General features: G+C 31.7%; 1 long non-coding RNA gene across 1 annotated transcript; it reads left to right on the top strand.

Annotated features, from left to right (window-relative positions):
• The first annotated feature begins 3,041 nt into the window (after nt 1-3,041).
• LOC111088750 lies at nt 3,042-12,717 on the top strand. Its single transcript, XR_002613175.1, has 3 exons — nt 3,042-4,111; nt 7,121-7,307; nt 10,987-12,717. It is a non-coding gene; the product is annotated as an uncharacterized LOC111088750 (long non-coding RNA).
• Nucleotides 12,718-12,725: the final 8 nt, after the last annotated feature.

The following is a 12,725-nucleotide window of genomic DNA, read 5'->3' on the forward strand; positions in this document are numbered from 1 at the left end:
CAAACCCTAAACAACAATTTGAGCAATACGTTTGACGTTGGTGATGTTTCGTTAGCGAAAAGCTATATAATGGACTATGCGCGCTCTGACTGTCGCAAGGAATCGAACCCCTGATTTTAGTGTATTAGATAATACAGGTATAACCACAGTATTTTATATTTTACTGACTGAGGCTTTTATTTTAGCCACAAAATTAATTTATCAACTTTTATAATAGTTTGGTAAATTAACAATTTTTAGTGAAGGCCACTTTAGTCTCTAATTATTAATAGTAGAGCAACAGCAACAATTGTAAACATCTTTAAATGAACGTTTCGGATATTACACATATTCCATCTTTAATGAACGTTTCGGATATTACACATATTCCATCTTTAATGAACGTTTCGGATATTACACATATTCCATCTTTAATGAACGTGTCGGATATTACACATATTCCATCTTTAAATAAACGTTTCGGATATTACACATATTCCATCTTTAAATGAACGTTTTGGATATTACACATATTCCATCATTAATGAACGTTTCGGATATAACACATTCCATCATTAATGAACGTTTCGGATATTACACATATTCCATCTTTAAATAAACGTTTCGGATATTACACATATTCCATCTTCGGCAAATTGAACAATCTTTATAACAATTGCAAATATAAAAATACCCCGAATAATGTTAAAAAAATCTTAAAACATTCATTCAAAGAGAGGGGGGGGGGAAGAGCTATTTGAATAAAGCAAGGAGGGAACGAGTTTGAATTTCTATTAAGGCTTGGATTTTCGTTCATAATATGTAGACTTTCCTTTATCACCAGTACGTGATCATTACATCCATAAGTTAGAATTAAAAAGTTTTTGAAAGTAAAATGTCTTTAGTTATAAAAAAGTTACTGATAGCAAGTGACGATTTGAAGACAATACCGAGTTTAATCTGGTGGTAGAAAGACTGAGTAGCTTGTTGAGTTGGGGTTTAATCTAGGGGTAGAAGGACCTGAGTAGCTTCTACAGTTGGGTTTTAACAATAATACTTTGTTTTCCACGACAAGGAATAACAAATATTATAGGGAATTTGGAACATGATTGGATATTATTCGGTGGAGTTCTTTTCTTAGTAAGAAAGTTACATGTTACGTTTTCTAGTAAGGATGAAGGATACACATGTGTTCTGAAGGAAAGTTATTTCATTATGAACACGTGTAATCCGAGCAGATCAAGTAGGCCCTGTGAAGAAGAGTTAAGATTTAGTTTAGTTTGAATGATTTTGGCAGAAAACTTTCAAAGCGTGTGGACAAATCAGTAAACATTTTCTTTTTGTAAACGGAAGTGCCAAATTCGTTGTCCTATTTTTGAACATGAAACGTCAAAAGGAAAAAAGGTTTGTTTTTATATTCAATTTCATAAGTGAATTGTACGTTAGGATTGAAGTGGTTGAGTAATTTGTTATTATGTTCACGGAAAAGTAAGAATGTATTATCTATATACCATTTGTAGAGCGCAGGTGTGACGTCAGAAGGACACTTGTTTAACCATGTGTGCTCATGGTAACAAAGAAAGATATTAGCTAGGGAGGGTCCCAGTGGTGAACCCATCGCAACGCCATCTCTATGGTCATACAATTGACCGTTAAATACAAAGTAGTTTTCTTTTAAGGCTAGATTAAATAGTTGTACAAGTTACTGTTTGTATAATCCAGCCCTCAGTCCATCTTTACTGGGAAATAGTTTGTTTAGACAGATTTATATCGTTTCTTCTAAAGGGGCCCCCAGTGGAGCAGCGGTATGTTTGAGGACTTAGAACGCTAGAAACCGTGTTTCGATACCCGTGAGGGTAGAGCACAGATAGCCCACTGTGTAGCTTTGTGCTTAATTCCAAACAAACAAACAATTATTCTAAAGGAATGTTAGTAAAAAATAAATTCATTGTTAAAGCTTGCCATAATATATTGGTCGGCGTCCGGAAATTGAGAAATTTCACGAGCGAATCTTTGACGACATAAGCATTAGTCGTTAAGGGGTTTAAAATAGGAACTAGGAATTTAGCAAGATTGTAGCTATAGGTGTCGATATTGGAAAAAATGGTCTGGGTGGGGAATTGTGTTTGGGAAGGCCAAACATAACACCAGGGGAGGTGCCTGAAGGACAGAGTTCATTGAAAGTGTTATCAGAAATAACTTGTTGTTGTTGTTTTTAAATTTCTAAATACACATTGCAGTTTTCCACACTGAATGGTTAAGTAGGTTTGTATTTAAAGACATAAACTTATTAGTGTCTTGCAGAATTTGTCAATATAATCCCGTTTGTTAAGAATTACAATTTCAGTACCCTTATCCAGTCAGGTAACAATGATATCCTTATTGCTAGCCAGTTCTTTAAGAATTCTCTGGACAGAGAGTCCTGTGAGAGTTAAAGAAAGATGATAAAGCAATGTTGTTGTTTTTTATCCTAGTTTTAATATGTTCATGACGGGCTAAAAGTTTAAGAGTTGAGAATGTATGTACTATACCACATAGGTGGTTGAAGTCAATCTAAGAAACAGCTTTGAAGCTCCAAATAACACACTGCACTCTGTGTGGGGAGTTGTTTTTTTCTTCGATGTTTCAGTCTCTAATTATTTTATACTGAAGTAAAGATAAGTGTAGATTGTTACATCTCTATAGTGATTTAAAATCAGTCATGATCTTTTGTTAAACCATTGTCACTTACACGAGAAGGCTTTCTGAAATACAGAGATGAGGAGTTTTGAGAAATAACCGTCAGTGAATGAAATTTTCTTTAACCCTCTAGAGTCAAGACATTATTAATTGTAATACTTAAAAAACAAAACAAAATATAAACGTAAGTACACAAAGCATACAAATACTTTTTCCCTGCTGCTAATGATATTATTGCAGAATTTATTACTTTGTAAGGAAGGAAAAACGCTCTTCATGCAACTTAAGCCCTATTTGTATTTGTTAATTGTAAATATATTTGTTCTGGTTTCGTTAAATTACTGACATTGTAATACATTCGTAAAAGTTTTAATAAATATCAAATTCCGTTATAAGATCGTTCTAATTTTTGTTTCCTAATTGTTCCATTTTTCAGGAACTTCAAAAATTAAAAAATAGGCTTAAATGTCATCGACAATCCGACAGCAAAAAAAGACACGTAAGTACAAAGAATGTTCGGCAATAATTTATTATTAAGCTTTCATTACCCATTGATGTTTATGGTGTCTTTTAGATTCTATACAATTTATTTTAAGTACTAACCAAATTATCTCGTTTATTTTAATTTATCATAATTTATATAAACTATTGAAAATTCTTTTATATCCATTTTGATTATCTGTTGGAATAAGTTAACGTAATCGGTATTTAACGTGATTCTTCTCTTTAACAAACTATTTGGAATAGTCTACTATTGCTACGGCCGAGGGTACGTCAAGTTGTATACCATAAAGTATTACCCTTTCCACGTTGCTGCCAGATGTTCGATAATGATCGTATTTTATGATAACATTAACATCTGTACAACGTACAATCAATAATACACAAAAAATATTTAAAATGTACGATAATTTTATCATGTTATTACACTTGAAACACGTCATAACGTTCTTATACCTAGGGGTCAGCCAAATAATAACAGCTCTACATGAACACACACAATGGTATTATTATAATATAAGCTCAGAGACAGACAACCATTAAGCGCTGTATTACTTGATAATGTGATGTATTATCTTGGTGTGTTTATGTGTTATGATGACGTTCAATTCTAACCGCCTTTGCACGTTGTTGTAATTGTAGATTAAGTCTGCGGTCGGATTAGCCCAATTAACAACAAGGCGAGCATATGTTAATAAACTATACTAGTGTTCGGCGAAAGACTTAAACAGCAAAACAAAGACGAAAGAATAATCATATTAATAAACATTGTGTTTCCTGGAGAACACAAATTTAAACAAAACGTGGTGATGATCGGTATTTAGCAATAAAGTGTAGGATTGTTATGATACAGTACAGCCTGGGCAATTTGATATAGTTCGTATATAAAATAAATATTTGAAACCAAATTTTTAGGGTGAGAAGCCCTCTAAACCACCGAAGGGATAAAAAGGTAAAATATAAGTAAAGGCATGTTTATATATATATATAACTAAAATCAATCGTTTACGCATGTCATACATTAAACTATTGTTAGGTTTGTTAAAACTGGTTTTGTTACATTTACAGCTACATACAAATCGAGACTTGGATTTTCTTTCATCAGCATTTTCACTTATAAATCGAATAAGTAATATAAATGAATAACAATAAACCTGATGTACAAATTTATCTTTGTAGGTTCAGGAGATAGATTAGCTCATTAGATGGATAACTGGCTGGATGGAAGAAAGTAGAGGCTTGTTATAAATAGAGTTCAGTTAAAACAGATTAATATCATAGTGGCAAAGTTTATACTACCTTTGCTCTTTTTAACTTACGTCAGTAGCATAGATAAAGGAATGGTCAAAAATTATTTAAATTTGCTGATTATATCAAGATTTTGGTTGTTGGTGGCTGTGAAAAAGATGGTTCTTTACAAAATGATTTGGATTGTTTAGTGAGTTGGGCAAGTTAATAGCAATTATTTTTTATGTAAAAAGTGTAAAGTAATACATGCGTAATATAATAATTTGAATATGAGTATAATTTTGTTCAGTAGAACATTAACAATGTTACAGAAGACAAAAAGTCTTGGTGTTCTAGTTGAACATTCTCTTATTCTTAAGCCATCAAACCAAGCAGTCTGCTGTTGTTAGTGGTACTGGTAGGTCAAATAGGATTTTAGTTTGTAACTACAGAAATACTTAATACAAATTTAAAAAGGATATAATTTCATCGTATAACCTACCTCATTGGTTTGGCCACATTTCTTGTGTTCAGTTTTGGGCTTCTGAGTTTTTACTTTAGGAAAGACACTGAATTGTTGGAAATAGTTTATAGGATAGTTAGTAGTTACAAAGATGATTAAAAGGTTGTTATATGAAAACAGGTTAAAATCTATATTTGTTTTTTTTGAAAAATAAAGAGTTAGTGTTTAAGATTGTTAAGGGAATTGATATTGTTGCTGCATCAACTTCTAGTCATACTTAATGGTGAGAATGGTAGGCCTAAGAAGCATAAATATAAATTTTGGCAGTGTAGGATATATCTTCAGCTAAGACAGTTTTATGTTTTGTACAAAGTGGTTGGCCAGGGAATGAGTTACCTCCAGATGTATTGAATGCAACTTAAGGGAATATAAGAGAAGGCTTGATAAACATTGCTATGACAAGAGCTGGTTTTGAGTTTTTAATTTATAGTGTAGTTTATTGGATGGGATGGTCTAGATGGACCAGGAAGTCTTTTGTTTAAACTATTTGTATATGTACATACAGTACTGTTGTAGGATACATTATTATCACTAACAGAAATACCTGCCTAGCGGGACAGGTATAACTGCTAGTTCCTTGCAGAAGGCTATTGGGCCTGCTGCCTTTTCTGGAGTTGTCTGACAGTTCTGCAACAATGTATTCGTACTTGACATTCAGTAATGTTCACCATCCAGGAGAAAAAGGATTTTATTGAGATTTTAGTTTAAAAATGAGCTATCATCACAGAGTAGATTTTATTGAAGTATTTCTTTGTAGATGCAGTTATCAATGAAAGTGTCTTGCTTTTCTGTTGCAACACTCATATGATTTTCAGTAAAGAAAGACAAATAGTTTTTTTTAAGTTTGTTTTTGATTCTTTTATATTTGAAACTTACTCCTTTTTTGTGGAAATTTCAATTGTTTTATTATAAAAATGTTGCCTAGTTATAAATTTTTACCCAGTTATGATTGGTGATAATCGTATGGGGGTAGTTCCCAAGATCCGAGTATTGGACGTATACATTGCAAGCTCTGTTATAATAATATTTTAACGTTTGTTCACTAGAGGAAAGATTTATTTTTATTTTTACATGACTAATGGTGGTGAATCTCAAAGATACCTGTAGTATGTAGAAAATTAACACACTATAAAAATGCCAGACTGAGTAAGTTAGAGTATCTGTTCATCAGTGATCAAGTTAGTAAATTATTCCTTCAATGTCTTGGTTATCAAGTCATTAGCAAGGAAATTTTGTAAGTTAGGTGCACACTTGTTTTAGAATTACCCATAAAAGTTTGTTTGTGATGCTATACTAACAGTGATCATAGCTTGTAACAGGTGTTATTGAAGAAATAAGTTATTTTGTCATCATTATGTAAAATGGACTCTGTGTTATTTTTACCAAATAATCCAAAGTATCATACCCAATGATGGAATGCATTATTCAGTTAATATAACAGTACATAACCAATGTCTGAGGGTAGATCTAAAGTGAATTTATTATAACTTTAAGTAGAGGAGAAAGGATATTTCTTTTGACTTCCTTTTTTTTAAACCTTCTTTCTTCGTGTTGTACTTGAGACATTAAGCATTATTTTATTTTAATAGTTAGTAGTATGACATGTAATACCACATATCATTTTCTTATAGTATTTATTTAGTATTCACAAATATGTTTTGAATTTGTTCAAAGTCATATATACTAATTCAACCTTAGGTGTTTCAGATGCAGTCATGGAAACTATGAATTAGAATAAAACCAAAAATCAACTTTTCAAGCAGTATAGCTAATTAAACATATTTTTCTAATACTTCTACTTATAAAGATTGAAATGCATTATTTTGTCAGTTGTGTAGCTTTGAGCTTAACAACAAATAAAAAAAATGAATATGTTCATCAAACTATTTTTATCTTGGCTTATAATATAAAAAGGCAATAAGAAGTAACAGCATTGTTTTTAACAGCAATATAAAATTATAATTTCAGTATCATTACAGTCAGGAGGCACTTTATTGAAATAATCTGAAATTTGGATGAGCACAAGTAAAATAATAAATTTAGTTAAACTAATCTTTTTATTGTGGTTTTTTTTTCAATATGTACATGCTACATTGACTTTTTACCTGCTATCATGTGTTGTTCATAATCTTCATTTTAATACATCATCTGTATATATATATATATATATAATATTCATTTAACTCAGAAGTTGATTCATTCATTTTACAGATAAACAACAAGGTGTACAGAATCTTTGTCAGTTTTCACTCAGTCTCATCAGACCCAGTGTGGAATCGAATCAAGGTCTCTGAAGGTTTTGGTGTTGTCACTGTAGGAGAACTGCACATTCAGAAATTCATTTTGTTCTCTTTGTTTACATACGTTTAGAAGTTCTTGGATAATTAAATTGTGCAAGGTAAGTTTACATGATTACAGTGTCAAAATTATAAAATATCTAACATAAAAAGTTGTGATAATTTTGAAATACTAATATTAATATTGTTTTTTCATGCATCATATTGAGAGCAACTTTGGACTTGTAGCCAAAAGGTTGGACAAAAACTTTACCCCAATTTGCTCTGTTCTAACTTCTACCTTCCAATGAATTGGCAACAAGTCCAGGGGAAACGTGTCATCATTTTCATTCATTTGAAACGAAAGTACAACACCGGATTCTATGGGTCATGTCATCTTGGTATTGGATGAATTTAACTTGTCTTTTGAGCACAACATACACAGTGGGATTACATTTTCTTAAGTGTTTACCGATTCTGTTTAGAACATATTCTATTTCAGAATTTTTTAAAATGTAAATACAGTTTTCTTTCATTTAGTTTTAACTTCAACTCTATACTACAATGTACTAGTTCCTTTCCAACCTTTAGTTCATTCACTTGTATTTAACTTTACACATTGTCTTTCAACAAATCACCTGACGATATGATGACTTTCAAGTTATAGGAAAAATCAGGTAACTGTGTGATAGGTTTATTCATGTAATACTTCAGTAGTTAATGTAGTCTTATTGAACTACCATAACATGGAAAAGAAACAAGTACATCAATCATTGCAAGTAAAATTAATGATTTTGTTTTCCACTTATTAATTAATAGTGACTTGAATGTTTAAACCATGAAAAGTTTACTTCTGACCAATAAAATCTACATTAAATATTTAAGATACTGTTATATTTATTTTGGTATGTAGACAGTGGTATAGTATTATTAATTTAAAGATCATTGTTAAACTACAATATTTAAATATAAAAAAAGTAAGAAAAGATCACATTTGTTACATTTAATTTGTGCTTGTGCCAAATATATAATTATGTGGATTTAATTTTTCTCTTGTTAATAACCAATATATAAAATAATGTTCTTTATCACTTATATAGCTAAAAACTATAATTGTTTTCCAAGTTGCTAACATGTTCTTGTAAATTAACTGGTTAAATAATGGCTGGAGACGGCTTGAATGGGTAATGAAGAAAAACTTTAATACAACAGCAAATGTACAACGTTTCGACAAGGTTTTGTCATCATCAGGTTGAATTCGTAACTGGTTAAATGTACTAAAAATAGTATATTTTCTATTTTAATATTGACATGCAATAGGACCTTGTTGTTTTATAAATATAAAGTGAAATCACCAGAGGAATTCTACAAAACAAAAGAACAGCCTATGCTATATATATATGTTTGTGTGTGTGTATTTCAGTTTGTTGAATTAATATCATGTTATAGTTTAGACACTTTAATACTTAATATTTAAATACAGTAAGAAAATTACCAATAATAGACATAGGTTTAAATGTCTATGTAAGTAGTGTATCTAGTTATAGTTGTTATTGTATTAACAAAGATTACTTTATTATCTGGGAGGTAGTGGATCTTTAACAAGTTCTTGCATTGGATTTAAATAAGACATTTAAGTAATCTTTACTCTTCTGATAAGTCAAGATATTTATTTCTCAGCACCTGTTTTAATCATCTGTCAGCACAAAAATCCACTGATAAACACAGAAGCTTCAGAAACAATGCTTTTTCTCCTTAAATATGAGTGTATGGCAATATTATGTTCATGACAGAACTTTTAGTAACGTTGATATGATGATCATATACATTTCTCAACATATACATACAGACAGGAAATTATATAATTCAAGTATTAATCATTAATGTGAAACTCTTCAATCCTTCTCTGTAATGCAAAAAATATTATTATGATGATTCAGTAAAAATGAAATTTAATTGTAGAGGGTGTGTAATATATGTGTGTATATATATATATATATATTGGCAAATTGGTGTCAAAAGAATTTGGACTTGTGTATTGAACTAGTATTTTCAAAGTTTTATAGTTAAATCTGATGTTATTAGTGACAGTATTTAAAAATTGATCTATTAGAGAGTACAATTCATGAAGGATACATTAAATATCATGTTCATTGACAAAGACTATGTAAAGCAGGGGTGTAGCAACTGTTCCTGCAGACCTCATGGTGCGTGAGGGCCCACACATTCTGTGCTATGCTTCTGATTTAAAGTCATAACTAATGTTCAAAGGATTTTAGTTTCAAACAAGATGGGAAGAATCAAATTTTCCTCAACAGCATATGTGAGTATGTAGCAGTTGAAAACTGATAGGTTTTGTCCTTCTGTAACTTCTTCATTTGGACATGAACGTATCAAAGTTAGTATCACTGTACTGGTCTTTTCATAGAATGTAGTTTGGTTCAAAAATGTTACGGCCCCTCGTGGGGCAGCGGTAAAATCCAGGGTTCAATTCCTCATGGTGGACACAGCAGATAGCCCAATATGGCTTTTCTATAAAAACAAACACACAGAAACGTTAATTACCTTTGCACTATTAGGAGCTATTAATTAACTCATACACAAATGATGTGAAATTTTCTGCTCGTGTCATAAGTTTTGGACAAACACCCACCTTTACATGTATCTATGTTTACTGAGCTAGCTTATGATGTAATCATCAACCATAAGGAGGGCAACATAACTCCATGTACAGTAATCCCTGTGAACAATAGCACAGAATCACAGGTTCATTCTTTCCTCATCACTGTCTCTGTTCACACTTGATATTCCCAATGCTTTGATCAACTACTTTTCTGTATTTAGTGCTACGTTCTTTTAGTTCTTTCTGCACTTTCATTTATGCCACTTGATTTCAACTTTGTTTTCTCTAGCCACATTTTTTCATTGTGCTACTTACTACAATAATTTCATTAATAAAAAAACACACCCAGCAACAAAAAAAGTCCATGTGGGATACCCTGTTCACAGCACAAGCCTGTGGAGACAGTTTGTCTTAAACTACTAGTATGTGTGATTATGTGTAATATTGGTGTATCTGTATGTGGTAATACACATTCCTGAATAGATGTGTATGTATTGTGTCTAATGTGTACAGATTTTTTTCATATAAAGTTATTCCTGAGTGTTGTATAACAGAGCTGAATGAGCTACACATAAAAGGTTTAATATGAATATTAAGACTGAGTTATGAAGTTAACTATTATTACTGACCTGTAGAGCATTATTTGAAGGTTCAGAGTAATTAATATTTTCATTAATGCTGGTGAAAAGATGTTTCAATTTCGATATTGAATTATTTGGCATGTAGTGCATTTTCGTTGAGAAGATAAAAGTAATAGATAGGCTCATGCTACACCTGAGGGAAAAACACATCTTGATCTATTGTTTTCAGTTGTAGTGGATAATTTTACCTTCATACAAATATTTATATTGGATCAAATCAAAATGTCATATGAAATATAAACTTGGTTATGACTGACTGTTTTAAGTCATGTATATTGAAATGTTTTGTAACCATACACTTTAATTGAATATTTTGTTTACATTCTTTCAGTATAGATGCAATTATAAGTCATTGAAATGTAGCTGTAAGAGTACAACTTTCACTTGGCTTGTTCTAACTTTGTATCTTAAAGGAGTTCAAAGATGATGTGAGTGTTAGTGGATACTCATGGTTAAAGCTACAATGGATAGCTTGTTTTGGTTGTTAGTGGGATCAAGTGTTTACAAACTTAACCTCTTTCTTTTCTACTGGACTAGGGCATTGTTAGTATTATGACAAGTGAATATGGTAACTTTAATTTCCATGATGACTAATCCACAACCAGCCCAGCAACCATGTATCCAACCACAGTTACTAAGGAAACCAGAGCTGCCAACCATTCCACTTATACAGATTATCAATCATCCAATAAGCCTGTAAGAAATACCAACCTTCAAGTGTCACTGTCAGGAGCAGCTGACATGAAAGACTGAGGCCTGGGCCCTCTATAATCACGAGGAGGACTGGCTCAGGAAATGAGCAGATATACCAACCCAACGACTCATTTAATTAATGTCATGGGTTTGCTTCTTTTCATTTCATATTTTTCTATATTCTTGCTCTCACTTGCATAAACATGTTTTACGATACTCTAACATTTGTTAGCTCTCCTCTTTGTTCATATACCGTTTTTGTATTTTCTTTCAATTTAGTTTGAACACAAAGAAACTTAAGTATATGGATCTCAACTTTACCATTCTCCAGTGCACATGGGATGTACTTAACTATTTAACAATTAACCCTATTTCCTTACAGAAAAGCGAGCTTGTGACATCAAAAGATGGTTGTTTTTTTGTCAGCAGATCAGATAATGGGCAGAGGTTACCACATCTTTATGCTTAGAATGTAGTGGAGGAGTTTTACAAGACCATAGCTGAGAGCCAAATATCAACATTTACAACAGGAGGAAATCTCTCAGCTCAAAAAGGACAATCAGAAAGTTAAAGAGGTCCTCTGGGATGTCTTGACTGAATGGAAGAGGCCCATGGGTATCATTGGTAGATTTATATTGACCCTTTGAAGCTTTTCATCAGTGGCAAGTCTGAAGGCTTATAATGCCAAACTCTGGGTTTCAAGTACTCATGGTGGGCACAGTACAGATAGCCCATTGTGTAGCTTCACACTTAACATCAAACAAACAAAGCTTGAGTTTAATTACTGTACTATATTTGTTAAGTTGATATTATTATGTGTACATTAACAATTGATATTTTGTTTATAGTCCAGTTTCCAAATTTCTTTTTTAATGTTATTATGTTAAAACTTGAGTTTAGTTACTGTAATAAAAACATTATTACGGAGTAAAATCTGAATTATCAGACCTCAATTGAGTTTGAAGAAAATATGGAGACTGGGCAAAAGTTAAATAACAGTGAGATATTCTTTACTTAATTCAAACAACAACCAAATTAAAACAAATATATTTTTTTATGAGTTCAAATACTAGAGATATTTAATGAATGTGTTACAGTATTCTCTTAAAACCAGTTCCAGACTGAGAAAAAATATACAAACATTATATACAAGAAACAACAATACCACTTTCTCAGGTTGCGGGTGCTACCCATGTATCTGATGGCTACTGTCGCTACAAAATTGTAGTATTGGGGTATCACCCGCCCTGTCACTATTATGATATCGTATGCTCCATCTTACAAGAATTTTTGCCACAAGGACTTTTATGTGGTCTGTATAAGTAGGAAGATTATCTTTCTCATTGAATGTAAAATGAGTGTGACCTTTGATGTAGGTTACTCAAGGCTGTAAGATATCAACCAAGGGAAGATGCTGTGGGAAGATGGGAGCATTGTCGTGAGAGGTTAATAATACATGAAGAGATATGGAACTGAACTAATAATAAAAGATTAACATACAGGTAACTTATTAATGAATATTTTTAACAGTAGTGTGTAATATGTGTGTCTGTATATATAGATAGTACAGGAAGAATGACACG

This window comes from Limulus polyphemus, unplaced genomic scaffold (genome assembly GCF_000517525.1).
Source record: "Limulus polyphemus unplaced genomic scaffold, Limulus_polyphemus-2.1.2 Scaffold4353, whole genome shotgun sequence".
Classification (NCBI taxonomy): Eukaryota; Metazoa; Arthropoda; class Merostomata; order Xiphosura; family Limulidae; genus Limulus; species Limulus polyphemus.